This window comes from Giraffa tippelskirchi, chromosome 2, assembly GCF_054371585.1.
Source record: "Giraffa tippelskirchi isolate mGirTip1 chromosome 2, T2T-mGirTip1v1.2.pri, whole genome shotgun sequence".
NCBI classification, from domain to species: Eukaryota; Metazoa; Chordata; class Mammalia; order Artiodactyla; family Giraffidae; genus Giraffa; species Giraffa tippelskirchi.
Window position 1 is genome coordinate 21,354,991 of NC_137276.1, and position 13,636 is coordinate 21,368,626.

Here is a 13,636-nt window from a genome sequence, read left to right on the forward strand (position 1 = left end):
CCTGCTTCATTCTGTACCCCAAGGCCAAACTTGCCTGTTACGCCAGGTGTTTCTTGACTTCCTACTTTTGCATTCCAGTCCCCTATAATGAAAAGGACATCTTTTTGGGGTGTTAGTTTTAGAAGGTCTTGTAGGTCTTCATAGAACCGTTCAACTTCAGCTTCTTCGGCATTACTGGTCGGAGCATAGACTTGGATTGCCGTGATATTGAATGGTTTGCCTTGGAAATGAACAGAGATCATTCTATCGTTTTTGAGATTACATCCAAGTACCACTCTCTTCCCAGTGTCATGCAAATACAAGAGCTTCTTGTCAGAGTGGACGAAAAAGTGATAGGGAAGAAATAAAGAGAGAAAAAGAGAATAAGTGATGTGGGACACATTTTTCTGCACAAGCAGATAATTTTTTCTGGGTAGTATTGATTAGCAGATAGAGAAGACTTGATGTCATAATCAAGTCACAGAAGCTCAGAAACTAACCATGGATCATCCTGAAGCTGGTGATTGAAGTCTGTTAGTTGTGTTTCACATTGCCTTTTGGACACGACTTGTCCCAGGCCACATGGAGATATTTATGTTCATAAGGGGTGTGATTGATGGAATAGTTCATGTACTATTATGTGTGTACAGAGTGGGCTGTCTTAACTTATATATAAAAGCACTTTCTAACGATTTTTACAATTAAGTATTATTATGACAATGTATTTTAAAAAATGTGATATTTACTCAATATTATAATTAATATATAAGCCCTCTTCAGATGAAATCAGAGAAGTTTTTATATAGAAACATTTTTATAGATCCTGAATAAGGCACACATCATATAGGTAGTAAATGTTTATGTTTTTATGGAAATATTGATCTACATGCTGTAGTCAGTTTTATATTCATAGTTCCTTTTCTTTCCTCATCTCTAAAACAAATTTCTTATACCTTTCCTTCAATGGTATGATTTTTGCTCCTTTGGCCATTTGAAAAGACTGTTTAATTTTTCTTCAGTTCCTTAAACAGACCAATACTCCTAGGCTGGTCATTCTGCAGTTTCTTTGTGTTGTACAGTCTTACACTTTTTTTGTGGTAAGGAATTTTTAAACACTATTATTTTCTGAATGGGCTTTTATCATAGGGATCACAGAGTAATAGAAATAAAGATGAGTCAGAAAGAAAATGCATCTGTCCATTGAATGGAGGGGTAAGATGAAGAGGCTTCAGGAACATTAGGAAACTGGTTATGACCCAGAGGGAGAGTTTCAGGAGGAGGCCACATTAGTCAAACAGCAGGAGACTCTTGCATCCATTGGGTTTGCATCTAGAGCTAAAGGCATTTCTTTGCTTACACAGTGACAAGAGGCAGGGGTGGGAGAACAAGAACATGGACATCCACACATCTATAACTACTGTTTACAAAGCACATGGTGTGTCCCAGGCCCCTGCTAAGCCTTATTCAAGTCTAGTGTTTTTTAATATTCCCACCACCCTAGGAGGTGGGTACTGTTGTCACCTATACCCTATAGATGAAGAAACTGAAGCTTAGAGAAATTGTCAGTGCATCAATTTCACATCTCCACAATGGCAGGGGTGAGGTTTGGTTTATGTGATTAGAAAGACCTTAATTCTTATGATGTATATCTAAGAGTTTATTATTATTGAGCTAAATGCTTGGAGTTGGAACTCCTCAGTGCCTTTTGACCTTTATAGGGTGAAGGCTTTCTGCAGGGAGCAAAAAAGCAATGTTTTAGTCTTTGAGAGCCTCTGCTTGCCATCAGCTGAGAGTACCCGCACGATAAACTGAGCATCCTTCAGGTGAACCTTGGCTTTAAAATTTAGAGATGTGTGCAATAGTGAGAGAGCCATGGATTTTTTAAAAATCAGCAGTTTTGAAAGGGAGAAGAAAGTTTATAAAGATAACTCTATTAAAGACATCAAAATGTCTCTTGCTTATGGTTTAAAAACTTATAGTATGCCAGAACACTATAACATTACAAATGACTCTCAGTAGTCATCCACTTGCTTTTTTTTATATTATGCCTGGGGATTTAATATTTGATCATTTTCCTTTTAATGGCCTTAAATAAATGGATAGGATTGAGAGCTACAATACCTGAAGATGTAAATTTAAAAAGAGAGAGAGGTAAGTTGGGTCTAGAGATTTTTTTCTTTGTTTCTCATGCATACTACATCATCTAAGTCAATCTGGCAGAAAAGAGATTTATAGTTGAGGATGAGGAATACTGTCAAGAAGGTAAATGTGCCCATGAATCCAATTTAGAAGATGAAAAGTACAAAAGAGGAGAGGTTTCCAAAGGGAAGCCCCTCTCCAGAGTGCATATTTGTAAGTCAGTAGAGTTTTGGGGTCAGGTTTATCCAGCACACACTTAATTGAGCTGACAGAGATATCTTCTTCAAAGATAATCATGTGTAAATCTTTGGGTAGTGGAAGAAGGATTATGGATCATATTTTCTATTCCCCTTTCCTTTCCTGAGATTCTTATCATCAATCACCTCCAATAACTAGATAACTGAGTCTCAAAATCCTCCAGGTGATTCTGATGGATGGTCTTTGAACCATATTTTGAAGACACTGAAATCAAATCACATCATTTTGATTCCCCTACTTCCTCCTTAGTCTCAGAGCAGCAGTTATAATTTAATTTGCCCATCTAGTAAAAGTCTGTGCTCAGCAGAGCGACTTCTGCTAGGTGGCTTGGAGAGGTGTCACTTTCCTTCACATGGGGACTCATGAGGAGTGATTTGGGACTGTCACTAAGACTGTTATTAGAGGTTGGAAGCTGTCAGAATATTTAAAGAAGTCTCTGCAACCCCAAGAATATAGGGATAGGTCCTTTCTTACTGGTCTGAGAACTCAATCAAACCAAGGTAGACAAGATCCTGTGTCCCTGTTGGGAGCACAGGAGACAGGAATTGAGGGAGCAGATGGCAGTGGGCCTAAAACCAGAATTGGGAAAAACCGGTTGCAACACAGTATAAATTATTATTGGACTCTCATTATAACTGCACAGCTTTGAGTAGGTCCAATAGCTGTTTAAAAGGGAATGCTCCTTCATGTATTTCTAAGTCTGCTCCAAATTTAAATGAATGTTCCCTATATAAATTGTAGGAATTTCTTCAATAAATTATAGTTACTCACTTCACAAGTTCTCCATATATGAGCAAATGCATGACTAAAGTTGCATTTTCTTACATTAAACATATATTAATCAAGACTTTACTCTGTGCCAGGTATACATTAGGCAAGTTCGTATGCATCATTTCACTTATTATTGATAGAAATGATAGGAGATGTGTGCTCTTTCTATCACTGTTTTACAGATGAGGGAGAATGAGAATCAGAGAAGTTATCTATGTGTTCACATTCACACAGCTGCTAATTGAGGGAGCTGAGGGCTGGCATTCAGGCCTTTATAGTTGCCTCCATTATAGATCTGAGAGACTGGGTACTCTTGGACCACAGATTCTGTACCAGGTGGTCAGCTCTTACTTCCAGAGTGCAGCCTGCTTCTCTAGACATTCAGTAACCAAAGGCTTTGACCAGGCTGAGTGTTTGGCTGTCTGATTAATTTATCAAGCTTTATTCCTCCCATCTGAATATGTGGAAGCCTCACATAAGGACTAAGCTCTGGATTATTTTCCTATCCTCCAACCCTCTCCCCACATCTTCGTAAATTGGGTGTAATACTCTCATATCCCACTACAAGCATCAGCGTCCTCCACTTTGATATGGCAAGCTTTCCTGGGGGCCTCAGTTTACCAGAAAACACAAGCACTGCCTATTTAACATCATTTAAATACATAAAAACATAACCCCTTTCCCATCATTCATTCATTGTGGTGGCCATGCTTCTCCTGGGGGAATCATGTAACTAGGAAGTGCTACTACAGGGTTTCCTCAGAGTGGAGTCTGTCAACCACCTGTGTAAATCCCATTCAGGCACTTTATCAAAGTGCAAGTTCCTGGGCTTCACCCGCAGAGATTTTGATTCAACAGGTCAGGGGTGAGATGCAGGAATCATTTTAAAATAAGTGCCCCAGGGACTTCTGATTCAGACATTTTGATACTGCATCTTGAGAAACACTGGTACTTACAGATAAATTCACCATAAACATGGTGACCTTTTCATAAATGTTCACGTTTAAAAAAAATATACAGAGAAGATGTTATCATGGTATGTAAATTATCAAACTGAACTTATATGGACTTACAACCATTCTATTCATTTTTATCCTTTTTAAAAGTCTCATTTTACCTTCTAGTTTTGGTCTTACGCCTTGAACATTTTATCCTCCTTGCAGTTGCACATATCTTGCATGGCCTCTGTTTATTATTGGATCTTCACAATATCCTATCTAGGAGAGCTCATTTTCAGCTGAGGCTGTGGAAACACAGAGACATTGGGTAACTTGTCTAAGTGACTTATGGTCAGAGCAATGGACCTCAGTTCTGCTTCCAGATGTACTTTGTGTATCTGCTTTGACACACTATCTCCCTTAAATCTTGGTCATATTTGTCTATGGTGGACAGAGACCTTTAGAAGCCACTTGAACTTTCTCATGCTCCCAGGGCATCTAAAACAATTCAGCTAAAGTAGGATGTAACTTTTAGGCTCCTTGAGACAGGGCCTTACATTCAGGTGGTCTCCAGAGCATGCCTCTGCAGGTGACCAGCCTGTTCTCTGACATCTCCAGCCAAATCCAAGGCAGCTCAGGGTTAGGTTTCTCTGAGGTCCTTCTAGAGTAACTAGATTTCTTCACATGTGGGTAATAAAATTTCTCCTTTCCCCTGTGAAGGTTGGCCTTGATTTTCACCCCTCTGCTGGGTACAAGGTCATACTTATGGCCAATTGTTGATAGAGCTGGGTCTAGGATGTACATCTTTTGAGGTACCTTGTGGGTTGGAAAAAAACACCCTAGCAAGAATCAGAAGACCCAACTTTGCATTCTGCATGTGCTTTTGTGACCTTAGACTTAACCTCTGTGAACTTTGGTTTCTTCATCTATGAAATGAGGATTATTGTACATAATTCATAGGGCAGTTGTTCATATTAGAGGTATATGTTATGAAGCAGCAGTGGGCCTTGTTGATCAGAGTGGATGTTCAGGGAATGCTGGTTCCCTTGCTCTATCTCCTTTGGGGCATGGCTTTTCCCTCTTCAGGTCTTATCTGGGAGCAAAGACCCTTTCTCTACAACCACTTTTATATAATATCTCCTTAGAGATGGTTTAACAGCTGTAAAGTGGCATCTTTAGTCTTTGACATTAGCAGGTAATTCTATTTTAATTTTAAAGACATCTATGAAGTCAGTAAGAATTCTTCTGAAATACCTTTCTGAACACCCAAAGAAATAGTAGATATCATGTCCAGACACCACCTTTGGTCCTGACCATCTCCCTCACTGTCCCTAGTGGTCTAAGCCTCACCCCTCAGAAGCCCAGGTCTAGAAACCTTCTGTACTGTCTCCTGGGATGGTGCTTATCCAGGGCCAAGTCCAGGCTGGGCCTCAAAGACTGGCTTTTTCCTCCAAGAAGAAAGTGCCTCTACCCAATAAGGTGCCTAGGGGTGGAGGCTTAGGGGGAGGCTTAGGGGTCTTACCAACAAAAGGAGGAGGAGGCTTAGGGGTCCTACCAACAAAATCCAAGAGGGTGTCGATGCTGCACCAAAGAGAATTTCTCAGTTGGTGAGGGAGATGATGGTGGTGGTGCAAAGTCCGCAAGGCTGGCTTGGGATGCTGAGCCTTTTCATGGCCAAAATCAAAGAAGAAGGGCAAGTATTCTTCTAATTGTATTTCAGGAACCCTCTTATGGCACAAGTGTCCTTACAATGAAAGTAGAACTGGCTGCTAATGTTTAAGATTAAACTCCATCTCTCTTGAATCTGTGATATAAAAGCTATTTGGCTCTGCTTTTAAGATCAGCATAGATTACAGTATTTCTGTGAGTGCTTTCTTGGGGCTTTTTGAGTCTAAGAAGGTTATTAGTAGAAGCACTTTACAGTTAAATCATTTACTTCCCATCACTCAAAAATAGGGCTGGAGGAAATAAAAACATTGTATCATTTGTTCTGTTTCAAAACTGAATTGACAGAAGTTCTGTTTTGGAACAAAAGTTCCAAGACAAGAAAGGCTACTGTGGGATTCAGTTGCAGAAAAAGGGCAGGGCCTGAAGATTAGAGGTGGCTTCTCCCACCCTGTAGCTCTGAGGCTGGCATTTCCTGACTGCTCTTCAGAAAGGGACAATCTACAGCCATAAACCACCCACGCCACTTGTCAAAGGGCAGAAATCCCAAGCAAGAGGCTTGTGCTGCTGTGTATTCATAGATGCAAATCAGGCCTCAGGATTATAGCTCTTGACTCTGATATTTTGAGCTTCCTGCAAGTTTCTGCAGGTTATATTAGCTAAGAAGGAGACTGCAAACAGATGGTAAGCACCTTTGCATTCTGCATCTGGTTTTGTGACCTTTCTCCCTGCTTGTTTGAGAGATGGATATTTCTGAGACAGAAGTCCCCACATGCAGCCTTTTTGGTCTGGGTTTCAGCGGTGGATGGAAGCTGCATGGTACAGGCTCTCAGCGAGTCACAGGTACCCTTGGATAGTAAGAGCTGGAGTATGCTCATCTTATTCATTAATATATCTCCAGCTACTAAAACAGTGCCTGGCACACACTAAATGCTCAGTAAATACATATTGACTGAATGTTTCACTAGTTTTAGTGCTTAATGGTTTTCTGTCATTTACTCTGGGCTCCTCTATTAGTGTATTAGCTTTGTCCCTACAACTATACTATGAACTTCTCAAGTGAAAGTGAAGTGGCTCAGTCGTGTCCGACTCTTTGCGACCCCATGGACTGTAGCCCACCAGGCTCCTCTGTCCATGGGATTTTCCAGCCAAGAGTACTGGAGTGGGTTGCCATTTCCTTCTCCAGGGGATCTCCCGAACCAGGGATCAAACCTGGGTCTCCCGCATTGCAGGCAGATGCTTTACCGTCTGAGCTACCAAAGAGTGTCTTAAACTTCTCAAAGACAGGGACAAATAGAAATATTAATAATAGGAATTACCATTATTGGGTACATACCCCTGGTAACAGGCCCTATGAGAGACATAGCATACATCTAATTTCATTTACTCCTCTCCACAACTCCAAGAAACTGATCCTTATCACCATTTGGTGGATGAATATTCAGGCTCAGAGAGGTTAAGTAACTTGCCATGTTTACACAGCTCATCCAAGGCAGAACTTGTATTCATATCTGTGGATGATTGAGTTCGAAGTGCAGGTTCATAATTTCCAAGCCTCGCTGATGAATCTTCTCCAGCACATGTAGAGGTTTACACAGAATTAAACACACTGTAAATTTTAGACATGAGCCAAACTTGGTACAGCTGGCTTAGGCAAAGACCTGACTCTAGGGCAGCCCTGTCTCCGTACTGCCAAACTCCATTCAAGTCTGTCCATCCCAGTAAATGTCCCATCCTTGGACTTTCCCAGACCTCATCATGAAAATCTACTTGTTTTAGTTTATTTTGTTAGCTTGTATTTTTGAATGCTTTTGATGAGCAGATGACATGCTGAGCTCTTTTTATAGACTTTCTTGTAATCCTGACAATGACCCTATGAGTTAGATCCTGTTAATATCCTAATTTTAAACATGTGGAAACTGAGCCTCAGGAAGATTAAGTAACAGGTAGCATGGCCAAGGTCATGGAATATGACCTATCCCACTGTGTTCATCCACTTGCTCTGTGCTCTTTAGGCAGTGACTAAATGGGCTGCTAGCCCACCCAGACCTTCCTGTCCTGACTTTCAAAGCCATACTTTCCCCCTCACCACCACTGTCTCTCTTACTGTTCCTCATGTCAACTGTTTGCAGAAAGCAGAACCCTAAGACTCAAAGAGCTCCAGTGACAACTTTCTGATGCAAGCCTTGATGAAGGGACTTTATCCTCTGACTCCTTAGGGCGTGCTCTCTTTTTACTACAACCGACCTATCTCTCCAGGCAACATATTTACTCTGAACCAGAGCCGTGAGTAAAGGTGGAAGTGGAAGACCCCATTGTGGGATTGTAAGGGGCTTCTGTGAGGCTCACAGACTATCTTTGTGTTCCCCAGGTTTGCTGCCAAGGCTGTCTTCTTTCTTTAGCTGGACACTAACTTCTCTTTCATCCACATTGTTTTGATAGGAGACTGGAGTCTTGTCAGAAGCAGGTTAAATGTTCAGTGTTATGGGGACCTAGGGAGCTTGGATATAGCAGCTCCTCTGTTCTTGCAATGAAGTATTTGTGTGAGGTTTAACATTTTCCTTAGTTTCATTTCACTGTCATTTTTGTGTGTGTGTGTGTTGTGTAAATTAAACTCCTTTTATTAAAAGTATCTAGTGTAGTATGATTTCTTCTTCATAAAATTATTTTGTCTTTCTACCCAACCTTTTATTTATTTATTCTTCAACTATGAAAGTGTGGGAAAAATGATTGCCACCAAATGATACACTCTCTTCTTCCCCCCACTACACATGTGGTATTTTCCGTAATCTTTGTGCTTTTTTCTTATACTTTTCTGTTTTTCTTACTTTTCTATTAATAGTTTTAGTATATTTTATTTTAAAATGTTATAATTCTTTTTATTAATTTATTGAAAGAGGAAAAAAGATTAAGATTTTTTCAGGGGGAGAAGGCTAACTAGCAGAGAGGCTTCTTGCTTCTTAAGAGGGTTCCCAAGGTGTGAAACCTAACCTGAATCACTCCCTGACTCAGCAGCCCGTCTCACACTTAGAATGATCCTGTATCCTTGTTTGCTTAGGACAGTTCCAGTTTATGCCTCTTGTCTGTCTGGTAATTAGTACCAGTGTTTTCTTTCACTCTCAACAATGTATTGTCTTGGACAATAAATCACATGGTCATTCTACTTACACCAAAGCATGTGTCTCCAAAGCAGGGGCTCAGGCCTCCTATTTTATGTTTAAGGAGCCTGAGAGTCTCTCTGGGCATAAGGCAAGCCCCTCGCATTCAAATCTTGGGCACAAAATGGGAGAGAAGCTTCTTCTAAATCCAGTTGCCTATTGATGCTGAGAAGGAATCATGCAGTGCTTCCCCCAGTGGTTACATGTAGGCAGAATGGCGAATGAGTGTCACTCAACTGTGTTAGCTCTCTGTTGTAACCTCCCCCTGTAACTAGGAGTGTAACTGCAGTGTAAGAGTGCAGTGGTTCTGCAGAGATGTTCCCTCAGGAGCACGACAATAAGATAGACTCATATCTCCCTCTCTTTGTTGTGAGAGTTGGACTATAAAGAAAGCTGAGCACCAAAGAATTGATGCTTTTGAACTGTGGTGTTGGAGAAGACTCTTGAGAGTCCCTTGGACTGCAACAAGATCCAACTAGTCCATCCTAAAGGAAATCAGTCCTGAATATTCATTGGCAGGACTGATGCTGAAGCTGAAACTCCAATAATTTGGCCACCTGATGCAAAGAACTGACTCATTGGAAAAGACCCCGATGCTGGGAAAGATTGAAGGTGGGAGGAGAAGGGGATGAAAGAGGATGAGATGGTTGGATGGCATCACTGACTGAATGGACACGAGTCTGAGTAAACTTCGGGAGTTGGTGATGGACAGGGAGGCCTGGCGTGCTGCAGTCCATGGGGTTGCAAAGAGTTGGACATGACTGAGTGACTGAAATGACTGACTGATATCTCCCTCTGTTTGTTTAAACATGTTCACAGCACATACCCCACCACCTGAATTGGAAAGCAAGAGCTGTCTTCTTCTCTAAGGGAGCTCAGATCTGGCTCCTAGAAGGAGCTTTCCTGTTCTTGAAACCTTCAGTGACAGAGAACAAGGACAGATTCTGGGAAGAGGCACCCTGGGCTCTGGGGAGGGACCCTCTAACCTGTTCTTTCACAGGTCTCTTGAGTAAAACTGTGGCTCTTCATGAAGTCTTCTCTTTTTGCTTTCCTTCTTCCCTTCCTTCCTTCCTTACACCCTTCCTTCATCCCTCCCTTTCTCCTTTCCTTTTTTATAGTCATTCACTACTAATATTAATAAACAATTGTCCAAATAATCTTAAGAGTACTTCTTCCTTTCCCATCCACTTCATTTCCTTTAGAGACAGGGAAAACTAGCCTAAGTGATGTTAACTGACTTGGGAACTTCAGATGCTCATAGAGCTGGGATATAAACCAGGTCTGCCTGACCCTGGAGTGCACTAAAACATTTGACTGTTATGTACTACTATTTCTCATGTGGAGACAGTCACAGACTAAAACTGCATCACCTTGCAGAGTTTAGGGCGAGCATGCATGATGTGGGGGTCTTTGTCTTAGTTCACTGGCCCTCTCTATAAAAGCTGACTCGGTTTTTGCAGGCTGATGGCAATAAAGATACTCTAGGAGAGAGATGCAGTAAAGGACCAGGGTTGCTGTGTGGTCCTAGCAATGTTGGGTTGACTGTTTGCGAAACTATTGATGTCAGTGTATTAACTATTTCTGGGTAGCTGCTGCTGCTGCTGCTGCTAAGTCGCATCAGTTGTGTCCAACTCTGTGTGACCCCATAGACGGCAGCCCACCAGGCTCCTCCGTCCCTGGGATTCTCCAGGCAAGAATACTGGAGTGGGTTGCCATTTCCTTCTCCAGTGCATGAAAGTGAAACTGTTGATGTCAGTGTATTAACTATTTCTGGGTAGGATTATTCAGTATTCAAAGTAAAGTTCAGGAGCAAAAAAGTGCTCTTTGGCAAAGCAACCTTATAGCTGTAGAGAAAAATGATTCCCCTTTGTCATTAATTCCAGTACGTTTCTTCAGGACCTTAATTTGGACTCAGGGCTTCCCCATTAGCTTATAAATGGGATTAATGACTTGGTTCCAGCAGAGAACATAAGATACTTAAGGAACTGTTTCGGCCAGATGATGCATTATTATTGCTAGAAAAAGATGGGAATATTAGCAGTTATATGGCCCTTTATTTGCAGAAATTATTCCAATGGCTTATTCACACATATTATAATCCTAAGGGTCATTTGGTTCTCCCTCATTTGTCATGCTTGTATATATTTGAACACTGAAATTTTGTGATACTAAGGACATGTCCATGGAAGCCTGCAACTGCCTGTTCTGTGTGGTGCGTTGACCCCTTGCCTTCCCTGCTGAGAATCCTCATCAAGTCTCCTCTACCTCCAAAGGCCTCTTAAGGGATATGCGGGTTCAGGGACCCTAGAATCAGTTGTTTTCTGTTGGTAGAGTGTTTAATATGCATTTTCTGGCTACCTAAGTGGCCTTGTATGTGGACAGCTTCCCCTCCACGCAGCAGGAAATGAGAGCTCAGCAGGAGGTGACCTTTATTTCTAGTTACAAAATTTTAAATACTATTTTTGCCATATTTCTATAGATTTTTAATGCATCAAAATAGGTTTAGGCTCTCTTTTGAGTATTTGATTTTTTCAAATTTATTTTATTGAAGTATAGTTGACTTACAATTTGTTAATTTCTACTGTACAAAGTGATTCAGTTATATATATATAATTATTTTTCATATTCTTTTCCATTATGATTTGTCATAGTATATTGAATATAGTTCCCTGTGCTATACAATGGGAACTTGTTTATCCATTCTATGTATAATAGTTTGCATCTACTAATTCCAAAGTCCCAGTCCATCCCTCCCTTAATCCCCTTTCCCCTTGGCAACCACAAGTCTATTCTCTATGTCTATGAATCTATTTCTGTTTCATAGAAAAGTTCACTTGTGTCATATTTAATATTTTAGATTCCGCATATAAGTGATATCATATGATAGTTGTCTTTCTATTTCTGACTTACTTCACTTAGTTTGATAACCTCTAGGGCCATCCATGTTGCTGCAAATGGCATTATTTCATTCTTTTTCATGGACGAATAGTGTTCCATTATATTGATGTACCACATAATCTTTATTTGTTCATCTGCTGATGGACATTTAGGTTGTATCTATGTCTTGACAATTGAGAATGGTGCTGCTATGAACATAGGGGTGCACATTTCCTTTTGAATTATAGTTTTGTCCAGATAGATGCCCAGAAGTAGGATTGCTGGATCTTGTGAGTATTTGATTTTTAACTGACCACAGTCACAGAGTTCAGCTGGGGCAACTCAGGGTAGATACTGGTTTGCTGTTGATGATGTTTCCCACTCTTTTTCATTGTAAGGTCATAACAAGTTAGAGGACAATAATAACAACAACAACAACAATAACAACAAGACATTTATGGAATACCGAAATGTCAAAAACTTATCTAAATATCATAAATGCATTATCACATTTACCCCTCATGGGAACACTATGAAATAGATCCTATTTTATTGCCATCTTATACAGGATGGAGCTGACAATTCAAAACTAGCTAACTCCACTTGTTGCCACGTGCGTGCATATACACGTGTGCTCAGTCATGTACAACTCTTTGCGACCCCATGCACTGTAGCCTGCCAGGCTCCTCTGTCCATGGGATTTCCTAGGAAAGAATACTGGAGGGGGTTGCCATTTCCTTCTCCAGGGGATCTTTCTGACCTAGGGATTGAACCCACGTCTCCTGTATTGCAGGCAGATTCTACTTGTCGGCACACTGCACCTTAAATCTATTGAATGTCACAGTCTGTGACAGAATAGTTCTGTGCTAGATTTGAAAACAGTTGTCTATAGGTTAGTTCAACATGTAGGTTCTCTAGGGACCTTCTGTGCACTCAAATTGCCTATATAAACAGAGCTAAAATCCAGAGAATGTCCTCAAGACTAGCAGGTAGGTCTGGCCCAAGTGCCTATCAAATTCTTGATTTTGTCCTGGGTCCTGGTATGTGTGAGATTTTGTGTGCACTATTTAAGAGTGAAGTCTGTTTCTCTTAGACCCATAAGGTTTCTGAAATTAAGCACTGCTGGCCTTCAAAGCCAAATGTCTAGGGACTTGTCTTCCTGGTGCAGGACCCCTGGACTGGGGAACTTGATGTAGGACTCAGAACTGTTACTCCTGTGGGAAAACCTCTGCAATATAATTATTCTCCAGTTTGTGAATTACCCACTGTGGGGTATGGGACTTCATTATATCACAAGTCTGATGCTCCTAACCATCTCATTGTGGTTCCTTATGTCTTTAGTTGTATATCTTTTCTGGTAGGTTCTGGTCTTTTTCATCGATGGTTCTGAAAACAGACATGAGTGTGCTCATGAGAGGAGGTGAGCTTCTTTCTACTCTTCCATCTTAGCCAATCTCTAGCTTTGAATCTTCGGAGAAGGCAGTGGCAACCCATTCCAGTACTCCTGCTTGGAAAATCCCATGGACAGAGAAGCCTGGTAGGCTGCAGTCCATGGGGTCGCTGAGAGTCGGACACGACTGGGCGACTTCACTTTCACTTTTCACTTTCATGCATTGGAGAAGGCAGTGGCAACCCACTCCAGTACTCCTGTCTGGAAAATCCCATGGAGAGAGGAACCTGGTGGGCTGCCGTCTATGGGGTCGCACAGAGTCGGACATGACTGAAGTGACTTAGCAGCAGCAGCAGCAGCAGCAGCAGCTCTGAATCTTAAGATTCATGCAGCCACATGTAATTGGCTGAATCAATAAATCTGCCTTGCAATATACTTGTCAGCAGCAAAGATCGCACTTT